Here is a 12113-nt window from a genome sequence, read left to right as displayed (position 1 = left end):
TCCAACGTAGTCTCAATAATCTGCCAAGAAATTCTCTGGGTGGAGTCACTCCGTATGAACTAATGTTTGGTACTAGAATGATTATCGGAGACCTCGATAGTCAGACTTCAGTGGTAGAACAAAAACCCTTTGATATCAAAGATCGTTTGGATGTTTTACAGGACTTAAATGAAACAAGAAGAAGTCTCAGTAATACAATACAGATACAAACGACCACTGAAGGAAAACCACCTGTCCCAGCAAGACCTGTTTGGATTCCAAAGATTGGAGATCTAGTCAGAGAGAAAATTGCGGTAAAGAAGGAATTTGGGCCTTCTTACAGGAAAGCCTTACCTGTCTTTGCAATCCATGGAACAAGATCAGTAGTACTACCGCCCCTTGCTGGTAAAAGGGAGAACAGAGTTGTATCAATCGACCTGGTCAAACCACAATCATGTGGCCAATAATAAGTAGTAGTCCCAGTGGACTCCCGAGAAGTAGCAGACGTCCAAATCTTGCTACAATCCAAGAGGTTCAAACTGAAAGACTTATCACCTTTGATAAACCTGCAGTAAGAAAAGAAGGACTATGCAACAAAGCAATGGAACTTATGCCTCTGGATACCCAAATAACAGTTTGTCAAGACACACCAATCTACAATGATGTGACATCCGACTACATTGATATGGTGAAAAAAGAAAAGGCTCCAGTAATTTCAAATAATCCTGAAGCTATCCCAACAATTGACAGAACTGCTTCTGGCTATTACATAAACTTTGATACTTTCTCAGAGGTTCCCAGTGAAACTGAAGAAACGCCAGGAAAAATAGAAACATTGAAAGAAAAGTTAACAAAGCTCTTTCATCAACTTGGAAAAACATATCTAGTTTCACGATGGGTTGAACTTTGAATTGGGTTAGGTGCATTTTTCCTCCTGCTCTGGCTCCTACTTGAGTTAAGCTTGGGAAGGATGACAGATGGAAAATATAGCTCTATGGACACAGCAAGTCAGACAATCAACTTGGTCCTGACACCTCACAAATCATCTCATTGTGAAAGAAGAGACCTGTCATCAGTGAACATCACAGCCGTACCTATACCTGGTGGTATAGCATGGGACGCTACTGACTATGACATTTTTGGCCCTGCTGAACTGCTGAAGATTCCACACCAATTTAAGGTTAAGTGACTTTGCATCACCCAACACATTCAGTGAGGATTGGGACTTTGAAGCTGTTAATAACATGATGTCTGATTTAGAAATGTCAGCAAAATTCACAGAACTTGAATATTTATAAGGTTCATCAGATTATGAACAAATGTATTGATTTAATCACTATGGTCATCATTATTTGCATAAATCTGCTAGCCCTAGAAATATTTTTACTTACAACCAATGGGAACATTGTCCAACGGCAGCAAAAGGCAGCTCGAAAACATTTTATGTGAAATTTCAATGCTTCTCAGGGTATAATGTTACCAATCCAGAAACCTTTTATTTTAAAAATGAAAATAAGACAGGAATGAAAACAATGTTGACCAACACTAAACAAATTTATTCTGCAAACTTGTATGCTCAAATGTCTACATTGGGTTTTGACTTTTGGAACGACAACATTGAGACGAAGACCGTCTGGGGTACAAAAGATTGGCAGGTGCAAGGTTTAGAAGCATTATTCAGAGCCTGCATAATACCAGAACAAATAATGTTTTTAAAAGACACTGTTCAACAAACATCTTGTCTTGGAATTGCCAAGATAAAAGATTTAAACAAACCGTCTATACCTAATCCCATACCTGACAGTAATAACAATACTGATGAGGACTTAGACGTATCCCACATATTAAAACAAAACAGAACTGATCCTGAATGGAAGAAATTGTTAATCTGGCCCACAGACACTAAAAACTGTCAAGATAGATTCCTGAACAAAACACAGGGTTTCAAAATGAACAGGCCAGATCCGTGATACTCCCAGAGACAGGATCCAGGGATAGTAACTACTTATAGTGTAGGGAAGCTATGCCTTGAATGGCTAAAGACATCTACACTTTCGGAAATTAAACAACACTTATCTTTACTTAAAGAAGGCAATGATTTGCGTGATTTCTTACTGGGACCTCGCAAACCACGTCAAAATTGTTTCATATACGCCGGTATATACGCTGGGTACAACGAAGCTTGAAAAGTAACGCAAATGGAAACTGCAGAAAAGATACGAGAAATTGATCGTATTAATTTAGAGAAAAGTCTCTCTGTAGTGGACAATGGGTTAACGACTCTGTCCTCCAGAGTTTATTCTTTGGACAACATTGTATCTTCTGCCATTGACATAATAGAGCAGGACTTGCTAATGCTACAACCTGGTCAGTCCCAATTACGTTCTATCATGCAGTTAGGCTGGACGTTACAAAATCCTGTGTTCAGGCTACGTGCCTTGGCGTCTAATCAACACAACGTCATTGTTTTCTGTATTTAACCTTACAGATAAACAAATCTCTTTGGCACAAAAAGGAGCAGACTATACGTTGCTGAAAATTGAAAAACTGGAAAGATTGCCATTGACAGTTTCTGAGAACCCTGTCACAGAATGGATAATTCATGGCACCATAACCATACCAGTGACGATTTTCCAATTTCAGTCCTGTCTACAGCATATACCAGCGGGCCTGTTTGAAAGGATGGGTAAAGAATACATTAAGTCAACCTGGACTTTACCTTACACACACAAATGTTGGAAATAAGGGAACATTGGTATTCCTTAGTGGTAAAGAATCACTCAGTGGTACACTTTTATGCCAAGGTATTAATTTACATGGAGCCTGCGATGTTTCTGCAAATAACCTGTCATGTAACCTGCACGGAACTCCCTCCACAGTGATAGAACCAATTTTCAGACAGCTATCCAATGGCAGCTACGTTTTACTGAATGATCACAGCTGCTGTGGCATGTTGCCAGGAAAACTTTATCTCTTTAGTGTGTCCTGCAGGGTTACTTGTTGTATGCAGTATTGTATCCGAGGAGCAAGTCGGACAGAGGGACGGCATTATGGCCTTCACTGAATATCTCTTCTATACGGATTGATACTTTAAGCAGAATGAAAGCCATTCTTTTGCAAAAAACTGTGCCACTGACCTCGTCTAGGGAAATGTATGATCTGCAGGTCGCAAGGACTTCGGCAGAGATACATGCCCTTTTATCAACAAATTGTCCTACGCATTTTGTGGAAATGTTGAGCCAAATCGTAAACATGTCTGATACCAGCGGAATCGCATATGTATTTAAGACAATTTTTTCGGGACTGTTAGCACCTTTTGAAGCAGTCCTAGGAATTTTTCCAAATTTCGTACACTCTGTGTTCGGCGGACTACCTCTCATTTTGGGACTTGTAGCAGGGATACTCTTTTTATTTCTCCTGTTCCAATATGGCAAGTCCGGCAAACAACGATACCCAGATGTCCATGGAAGAAGCCCTCCGTGCAATGAGGTATCGTGGGCGGATTACACAGATTCTCGGCTTGGCACGTTTAAGAGACCTGAACACCACATGGTTTCTTTCGTTCAGACCAATCTGGTGAGATTGCATCTTACCTGTTCTGCGATGCCTGCTTTGCGGAGAAGAATGCGTGTTAGACATCTGTCTCACACTTCCATCAGTACTGCCATTGGATGTTGACGCTTTGCTAGGTCCTGTAACGGCTCATGCATCATGTTGTCCCAAACGGCTGCCAATTCTGATGACGACATTCATTGAGATCTCACCGGCAAGTTTAACTACGAGAAACTACAGGCATACAGGTAACATCGACTGCTGACATTGCTAATGCTTCCCACGCTGACAGCAATGATCCACAATTATGCACATTTGATCTGCTTGATCAAGTAGTTCCACTTTCACCTACTACAATAGACAGCTTTTTTGCCAGCCTCGATGATCTGATGTTTTCTCCTGACTCTGAAAATAACTTTTGATAATATTGACACAGCGTTCCCTGAACTCTGAAATTCATCCTTCATTTTTCAAAACAAACCCTCCGGTTTACAAACTTTTCTACAAATGCAACTTTTGAACTTTTTCCAAAATTAGAAAGTTTTTGGCACAGAGTCATCTGCTTAAAGTAGAACTATTCATAGAGAACAAGAGTTCTTTTTAAGACTTCCTACTGACAATATTTTGGCCTAGCCATCATAATACTATGGTTTCAAATGATCTGCTATGAAATGGTCTCGATTTGCTTTCTTTTCTGTACAGACTTGAGAGACATTTCATGAATGTATATTTTCATTTGCTTTGTAAATATTTGAAGGTATGTGTTAGGGGTGTTACTGGTCGTCCCACTTAATTTCAGAAGATGTAATTTCTGTTCATGTTTAAATTTAATTTTTCATTAAATTATTGTTAGAATTTAATTTATGATTAGTTGGTTTTAATCTAACTCTTTGATTCATTGTTTATGAGATATATTTTTTAGCATTTGCATTAGGCAATGCTTGTTGTTTAGGTCAACAATGTGTTTGAATTGTTTCCAGTTAGATTGTGCGCTCTCCATGAGCCAGGCTCGCGCAGGCTCTCGTGTCAATGGTGTGGAAGAGCTCGCGCTGATCTCGTGCTTGAGGCGAGGGCTATAAATAGACCGTTTTAATAACGGTTCAATGCTTCGACTCGTTGGTCTTCAGAAGAGCTGAAGAGCGCTCCTGCCCCTGAGCGTCTGGATCGTGATAACGATCATAAGTCCTTCAGAAATCCTCAGCAGACGGTGTCCTCCGTCTGAGCCCCGGTCCCCTTGACGAGCTTAACCCTGAGCTGTCATTTCCCCGTTGCTCCGTGGCTCCGCTGAAGATCCTTCTTCGTGTCAGCGGAAGCCGGGTTTCCTTTCCTTTCAGCAGCCGGCAGTTCGAGTCTCCTGTCCTCCGCCTCGGTTCTGGCATGACAGTAAGAATTTATTTCTTTGGCAATTTGGGATTGCGCCAGTGACACAATTCCAGTGTTGGAACAGTCTGTCGAGGCAGAGCCTTAAATATTTCCTTTGCTGGGGATTTCATCAGCACACAAGGAGAGTTCAAACAAGCCTTGGCAAGTCCAGTTTTCAGATTTAAAGAAATAGAGACGGCTTGATTTAATAAAGGTTCCTCCTGGAAGAGTGAAGGCAAAAGGTGGACTATGTGAACAAAACAAGCCTAGGCAAGCCAAGCTCTAATCCTGTAGAGAGAATAGACAATTAAATAAAAGACCCATTGGTACTGAGTAGCCAAGAAGAACACTTAATGTATCAAAAACAAGCCTTGGCAAGACAATTTCCAAATTAGATAATTGGGTCAAGTGAAGACTGTGAGATTTGAAGAAAGACTTAGACTTAAAAACAAGCCTTGGCTAAGGCAAGGGTCTAATGTCATTGTCAGTTGTGAAGTAAAATGTAAATAGGAAAATTGCACAACCTTAGGAAAAGAGGTTGAAAGTTTTGAAAAGTATAACTTGAAAGTATTTTAAAGCAGTAGATTTTAGGAGTAGGCTGTTGTGTTTTCTCTCTATCATCCTACTGCAGATGTTCATGGATAAGAAGATATGTTGAAGGCTTCAGGTATGAATACTGCATGTTGTAAATCTGTTCAGTTCATTAACCTTCATTAACTAACTAACGCATGTAATTTAGAGGTTACTGAAAATTCTTGTTTGTCATTTCAAAGAATCTTGAGTAGAGGCTGAACAACAGAATTCAAGAGAGAGTGTGAACGAAGGCCACAAAACCCTATGGTCAGTAGGAGAAGTGTCTAGACATTTGCTGAGTAAGCGATAGCTTGAATGTTGTATTTATTGTTACATTTTGAACTACAGAATTGCGTGAAATCAGAGAAGCGCATTCAAAGAATTGGTAGCGGCCTGGAACACTGTCTAGAGAAACAACAGGAAGAACAACAACTGAAGCAAATGTTTATTTATTTGTTGTTCGTTTCTCTGTCCACTTCCCCTTTCCCTTAAGGGAAAGTTAATTCAGTCAGAGTTGAATTCCTGATTGCGTTGACTAATCCTTGGGGGAGTTGGGAGTTTGCAGCTTCAAGAGGAAACATCAGGAGTGACTCTCAGGACTTCTCAACAGTAGACGAAGCCCTCCTTCCCATTAATTTAAATCGTTTCCTCTTGGAATTGAAAACTCACCCCCATGGATGTTTCACAGTTGTCACAGTTAGTGCAGAAGATGACTGCAGAAATGGAGAATTTGCGATTGGAGAATCAATCGCTTCGTCAAGAGCTGGATGAGACAAGAGCGGGGTTTTCTGTTTGGAGGGATCCCTCTAAGGAGAGAAAACCAGTTTTAGCACCAGCTAGGTTTGGTACTGATGTGGGTCAGCCACACAACTCAGGAGATCGGTCCGATAGTCAACCAGTACAAGTCACTGTCGTTACTCCTACACCTGTTCCTTTAGCTAATCCAGAAAGGTTTTCTGGTGATAACAGTAGATTTGCCACTTTTCTTAGTCAATGTCAATTGCATTTCATGTGTAAACCTCACATTTTTTCTTCTGACACTGCTAAGGTAGCTTTTATTATTTCCTATCTTGGAGGGGTGGCTGCAAATTGGGCTATGCCCTTGGTTGATAATAACGACCCCTTGCTGCATAATCTGCAAAATTTTAAAGTTGCTATGTCTAATTTATTTGCTAAGCACACTTTAATACAGTCTTCTGATAATGAGTTATTGAGTCTTCGTCAAGGGACCAAGGATCTCATTTCTTATATTACTACTTTCAATAGACTTTTGACGGAAACTCATTGGCCTGAAGAAAAGAGGATTTCTTTGTTTTATAGAGGTCTAAGAGACGATTTGAAAGATTCCCTTGCACACATAGTTAATTTGCCTGGTGATTTCAAGGAGTTTCAGGATTTAGTGGTAAAACTTGATCACAGGTTGAGTGAACGTAAAAATGAAAAAAACAAGGAGTGATTTTAGAAATACACTGGTTAAAATTGAGAAAAAAGAGTCAGAAGTTAAGAATGTTTTTGTTGAACCTGTTTTGTCAAGTGGGTTTAAAGGTCCTTTAACCTCTGAAGAAAAAGAACGGAGACGTAAGGGCAATTTGTGTTTGTACTGTGGCAAACCTGGGCACTTTGCTAAGGATTGTTCTATAAAACCTGCAAAAAAGAAAGTTCTAGCTATTGAAACTCATTCTATTAATCCGTCGGAAAACTAAAATTCTCGAGGAAAGCCGAGATCGTTTCCTCGAGCAAAATTTCTTCCAAGATCTCCAAATTTGTCACTAATGTAACTACACATATTCCCAAACATTTTACTATTCGGATGGTCTTTATTTTAACTACTCTCCAAAGACATAGTATTCCTGTACTTTTGGACTCTGGGGCTACAGGGAATTTTTTCGATATTGGGTTTGCCCATAAATTAAATCTAAAATGTATTACCAAGGAGGAACCAGAGTCTGTGAGGGCTGTTGATGGTTCTGTTTTGTCTTCTGGGATGATTCAATTTAACACTGAACCATTGACTTTAGTAGCAGATAATGGTCATACTGAAAAAGTGGTTTTTGATCTTATTGATGCACCAACTTTTGGTGTCATCTTGGGCATTCCTTGGTTGGAATTACATAATCCCAAAATTGACTGGATTAAAAGAACTGTTACTTTAGAGTCTTCTTTTTGTAAGTTACATTGTTATCAAGAAACCAAAGATCCAGTGATGCCCCTTTTTTGTGCTGCCTTAAATGCTGAAGATAATAGGCTCCCAGTTGAGTATAGAAATTTTTCTAAGGTTTTTGATCCTGTTGAAGCAACTAAATTAACACCACACAGAATTTTTGATTGCAGAATTGACTTAGTTCCTGGTGCTATTCTACCTTGTAGTAGAATTTACGCCTTAACTGAACCTGAGAATGTTTATTTAAGGAATTATTTGGATGAACTTTTGGAATTAGGTTTCATCCGACATTCTACTTCCCCTGTTTCGTCTCCTCTCTTCTTCGTTGCGAAGAAGTCTGGGGATTTGAGGGCTTGTATTGATTACAGAGCGGTAAACAAAGCAACCATTAAGAATAGGTATCCATTACCTTTGATTCCTGTACTTCTTAATCAAATTAAAGGCTCTAGTGTTTACACCAAACTAGATCTTAGAGGAGCATATCATTTGATTAGAGTCAAAGAAGGTGAAGAGTGGAAGACCGCTTTTCGTACGAAATTCGGTCTTTTTGAGTATACAGTCATGCCATTTGGTCTTTGCAACGCTCCAGCGGCTTTTCAATATTTCATCAATGAGGTTTTGCATGATCTGTTGGATGTCTGTTGCATCGTTTATATAGATGACATCTTAATTTATTCTAAAAATATGGAAGAGCATGTCCTACATGTTCAGTTAGTACTTCAGAAGTTGAGGGACCATTCTCTGTGTGCTAAATTGGAAAAATGTGTTTTTAATGCCTCCCGAGTGGAGTTTCTTGGCTATTGTTTGTCGCCTGAGGGGATTCATATGGATCCTAAGAAAGTTGAAGCAATTCTAACCTGGCCAATTCCTGCTTCAATAAAAGATACGCAGAGAATTCTTGGATTTGCTAACTTTTATAGGCGATTTATTTCTAAGTTTTCAGAAATTGTTACTCCCATTACCCAGTTATTGAAAAAAGGGAAAGCTCTCTCTTGGACTGAAGAAGCCGATCAAGCGTTCTCATTGTTGAAAAAGGCTTTTACCTCTGCTCCCATTTTGGTTCATCCCGATCCTGATAGGCCTTTCTTTGTGGAAGCGGATGCTTCACAGACAGCTATTGGTGGTGTGTTGCTTCAAAAGGATTCAAATACTGGTCACTTTCATCCTATCGCCTTTTTCTCTAGGAAATTACTTTTAGCTGAACAAAATTATACGATTGCAGAACGAGAATTGTTAGCCATTAAAGACGTGTTTCAAGAGTGGAGACATCATCTCTTGGGAGCTAAACATACTATCACAGTTTATTCCGATCATAAAAATTTACAATTTTATTCCACTGTTAAGGCTTTTACTCCTAGACAGATGAGGTGGCTACAATTCTTTAGCGAATTTGACTTCTTAATTATGTACCGGCCTGGAAATAAGCAGTTGTTGTCTGACACACTTTCACGATTAGTTTGTGAGAAAGATTTATATTCTGCTAAAGAACCACCTAGTATTTTACCCTTGGAAAAAATAGTTGCTGAGATCCATTCTGAAAGTTTCTTAGATGCTGTTAAGAAAGAATTAAAAACCTTTAATGTTCAGGAATGGTTATCAAAGAAGGGAAATACTATTAGGGATGGTTTTTTCTATCATAACGATAAATTGTTTATTCCCACAAGGGATTTACAGGATATGGTTATGCAATGGAATCATGATTTGGCAATTGCTGCTCATCCAGGTATTAACAAAACCATGGATTTATGTCAGCGTCATTTCTGGTGGGAGAAAATGATTTCTATAATTCAGCAATTTGTGAAGACTTGTCCTGTTTGTTCACGTCAAAAGGCCTTACATGTAGCTCCAATGGGTTTACTTCGTCCGATGACAATACCTCCTCAACCTTGGCATACAATCAGCTTAGATTTTATTACTGCTCTCCCCAAGTCTAATGGTTTTACTACTGTTCTTGTAGTTGTGGATTTATTGTCTAAAATGGGACATTTTATTCCTTTACTAAAGATTCCATCTGCAGCAGAGTTTAGTACTGTGTTTTTATCTACTATTGTAAAACTTCATGGTCTTCCCTCAAAGATTATTTCAGACAGAGGTCCTCAATTCATTTCAAAGTTTTGGTCACAACTCAGAAAACAATTAGGAATTGAGGTAGCTCTGTCCTCTTCTTTTCATCCACAGACTGATGGGCAGACGGAAAGAGTTAATCAGCATATTGAACAGGGTTTAAGATGTTTGTTAACAACTTCTCCTGGTCCTTGGGATGAGGTTCTACCCTGGGCGGAATTTTCTTACAATAACACTACTCATTCGGCTTTGGGTTGTTCTCCTTTTTATTTTCTCACTGGTCAACATCCAAGATCGCTTCCAATTATTTTACCTGAGGAACAGCAGTCCATGCCGGCAGTTTCAGACAGGTTGACATTTTTGATGGATATTCAGGATAAGGCTAGAAAACAATGGCTTAACAGTAAAATGACTATGAAAAGAACAGCTGATTCTCATCGCAGACCTTCTCCTTTGTACTCGGAAGGTCAATTGGTTTGGCTATCTACTAGAAACATTCAGTTAGAGGGTCCCAGAAAATTGAAGCCTAGATATCTGGGGCCTTTTCAAATTGAGAAAGTTCTGAACCCTGTATCTGTTAAATTGATTTTACCTGAAGAATATGCTATTCATCCTGTATTTCATGTTTCCCTTTTGAAACCTTTTGAACCTTCTACTCGACCTGATAATCCACCTCCGCCAGTGGTCATAGGTGATCATGTCGAATATGAAGTTAAATCTATTTTAGACTCTAAGAGGGTTCGGGGTACCTTGTTTTATTTGATTGATTGGGAAGGTTATGATCCTTCTGAGCGATCTTGGGAACCTGAAAAGAATATTCATGCCCCTAGACTTGTTAGGTCTTTTCATGCTTTACATCCTGACAAACCTCGACCTGTGAGACGACCTTTGGGGGGAGGAACTGTTAGGGGTGTTACTGGTCGTCCCACTTAATTTCATAAGATGTAATTTCTGTTCATGTTTAAATTTAATTTTTCATTAAATTATTGTTAGAATTTAATTTATGATTAGTTGGTTTTAATCTAACTCTTTGATTCATTGTTTATGAGATATATTTTTTAGCATTTGCATTAGGCAATGCTTGTTGTTTAGGTCAACAATGTGTTTGAATTGTTTCCAGTTAGATTGTGCGCTCTCCATGAGCCAGGCTCGCGCAGGCTCTCGTGTCAATGGTGTGGAAGAGCTCGCGCTGATCTCGTGCTTGAGGCGAGGGCTATAAATAGACCGTTTTAATAACGGTTCAATGCTTCGTCTCGTTGGTCTTCAGAAGAGCTGAAGAGCGCTCCTGCCCCTGAGCGTCTGGATCGTGATAACGATCATAAGTCCTTCAGAAATCCTCAGCAGACGGTGTCCTCCGTCTGAGCCCCAGTCCCCTTGACGAGCTTAACCCTGAGCTGTCATTTCCCCGTTGCTCCGTGGCTCCGCTGAAGATCCTTCTTCGTGTCAGCGGAAGCCGGGTTTCCTTTCCTTTCAGCAGCCGGCAGTTCGAGTCTCCTGTCCTCCGCCTCGGTTCTGGCATGACAGTAAGAATTTATTTCTTTGGCAATTTGGGATTGCGCCAGTGACACAATTCCAGTGTTGGAACAGTCTGTCGAGGCAGAGCCTTAAATATTTCCTTTGCTGGGGATTTCATCAGCACACAAGGAGAGTTCAAACAAGCCTTGGCAAGTCCAATTTTCAGATTTAAAGAAATAGAAACGGCTTGATTTAATAAAGGTTCCTCCTGGAAGAGTGAAGGCAAAAGGTGGACTATGTGAACAAAACAAGCCTAGGCAAGCCAAGCTCTAATCCTGTAGAGAGAATAGACAATTAAATAAAAGACCCATTGGTACTGAGTAGCCAAGAAGAACACTTAATGTATCAAAAACAAGCCTTGGCAAGACAATTTCCAAATTAGATAATTAAACTGTTTATTGGGTCAAGTGAAGACTGTGAGATTTGAAGAAAGACTTAGACTTAAAAACAAGCCTTGGCTAAGGCAAGGGTCTAATGTCATTGTCAGTTGTGAAGTAAAATGTAAATAGGAAAATTGCACAACCTTAGGAAAAGAGGTTGAAAGTTTTGAAAAGTATAACTTGAAAGTATTTTAAAGCAGTAGATTTTAGGAGTAGGCTGTTGTGTTTTCTCTCTATCATCCTACTGCAGATGTTCATGGATAAGAAGATATGTTGAAGGCTTCAGGTATGAATACTGCATGTTGTAAATCTGTTCAGTTCATTAACCTTCATTAACTAACTAACGCATGTAATTTAGAGGTTACTGAAAATTCTTGTTTGTCATTTCAAAGAATCTTGAGTAGAGGCTGAACAACAGAATTCAAGAGAGAGTGTGAACGAAGGCCACAAAACCCTATGGTCAGTAGGAGAAGTGTCTAGACATTTGCTGAGTAAGCGATAGCTTGAATGTTGTATTTATTGTTACA

Source organism: Lissotriton helveticus, chromosome 12 (assembly GCF_964261635.1).
Source record: "Lissotriton helveticus chromosome 12, aLisHel1.1, whole genome shotgun sequence".
NCBI lineage: Eukaryota > Metazoa > Chordata > Amphibia > Caudata > Salamandridae > Lissotriton > Lissotriton helveticus.
The sequence above is the reverse complement of the archived record's forward strand: the minus strand, read 5'-3'. Positions refer to the sequence as shown.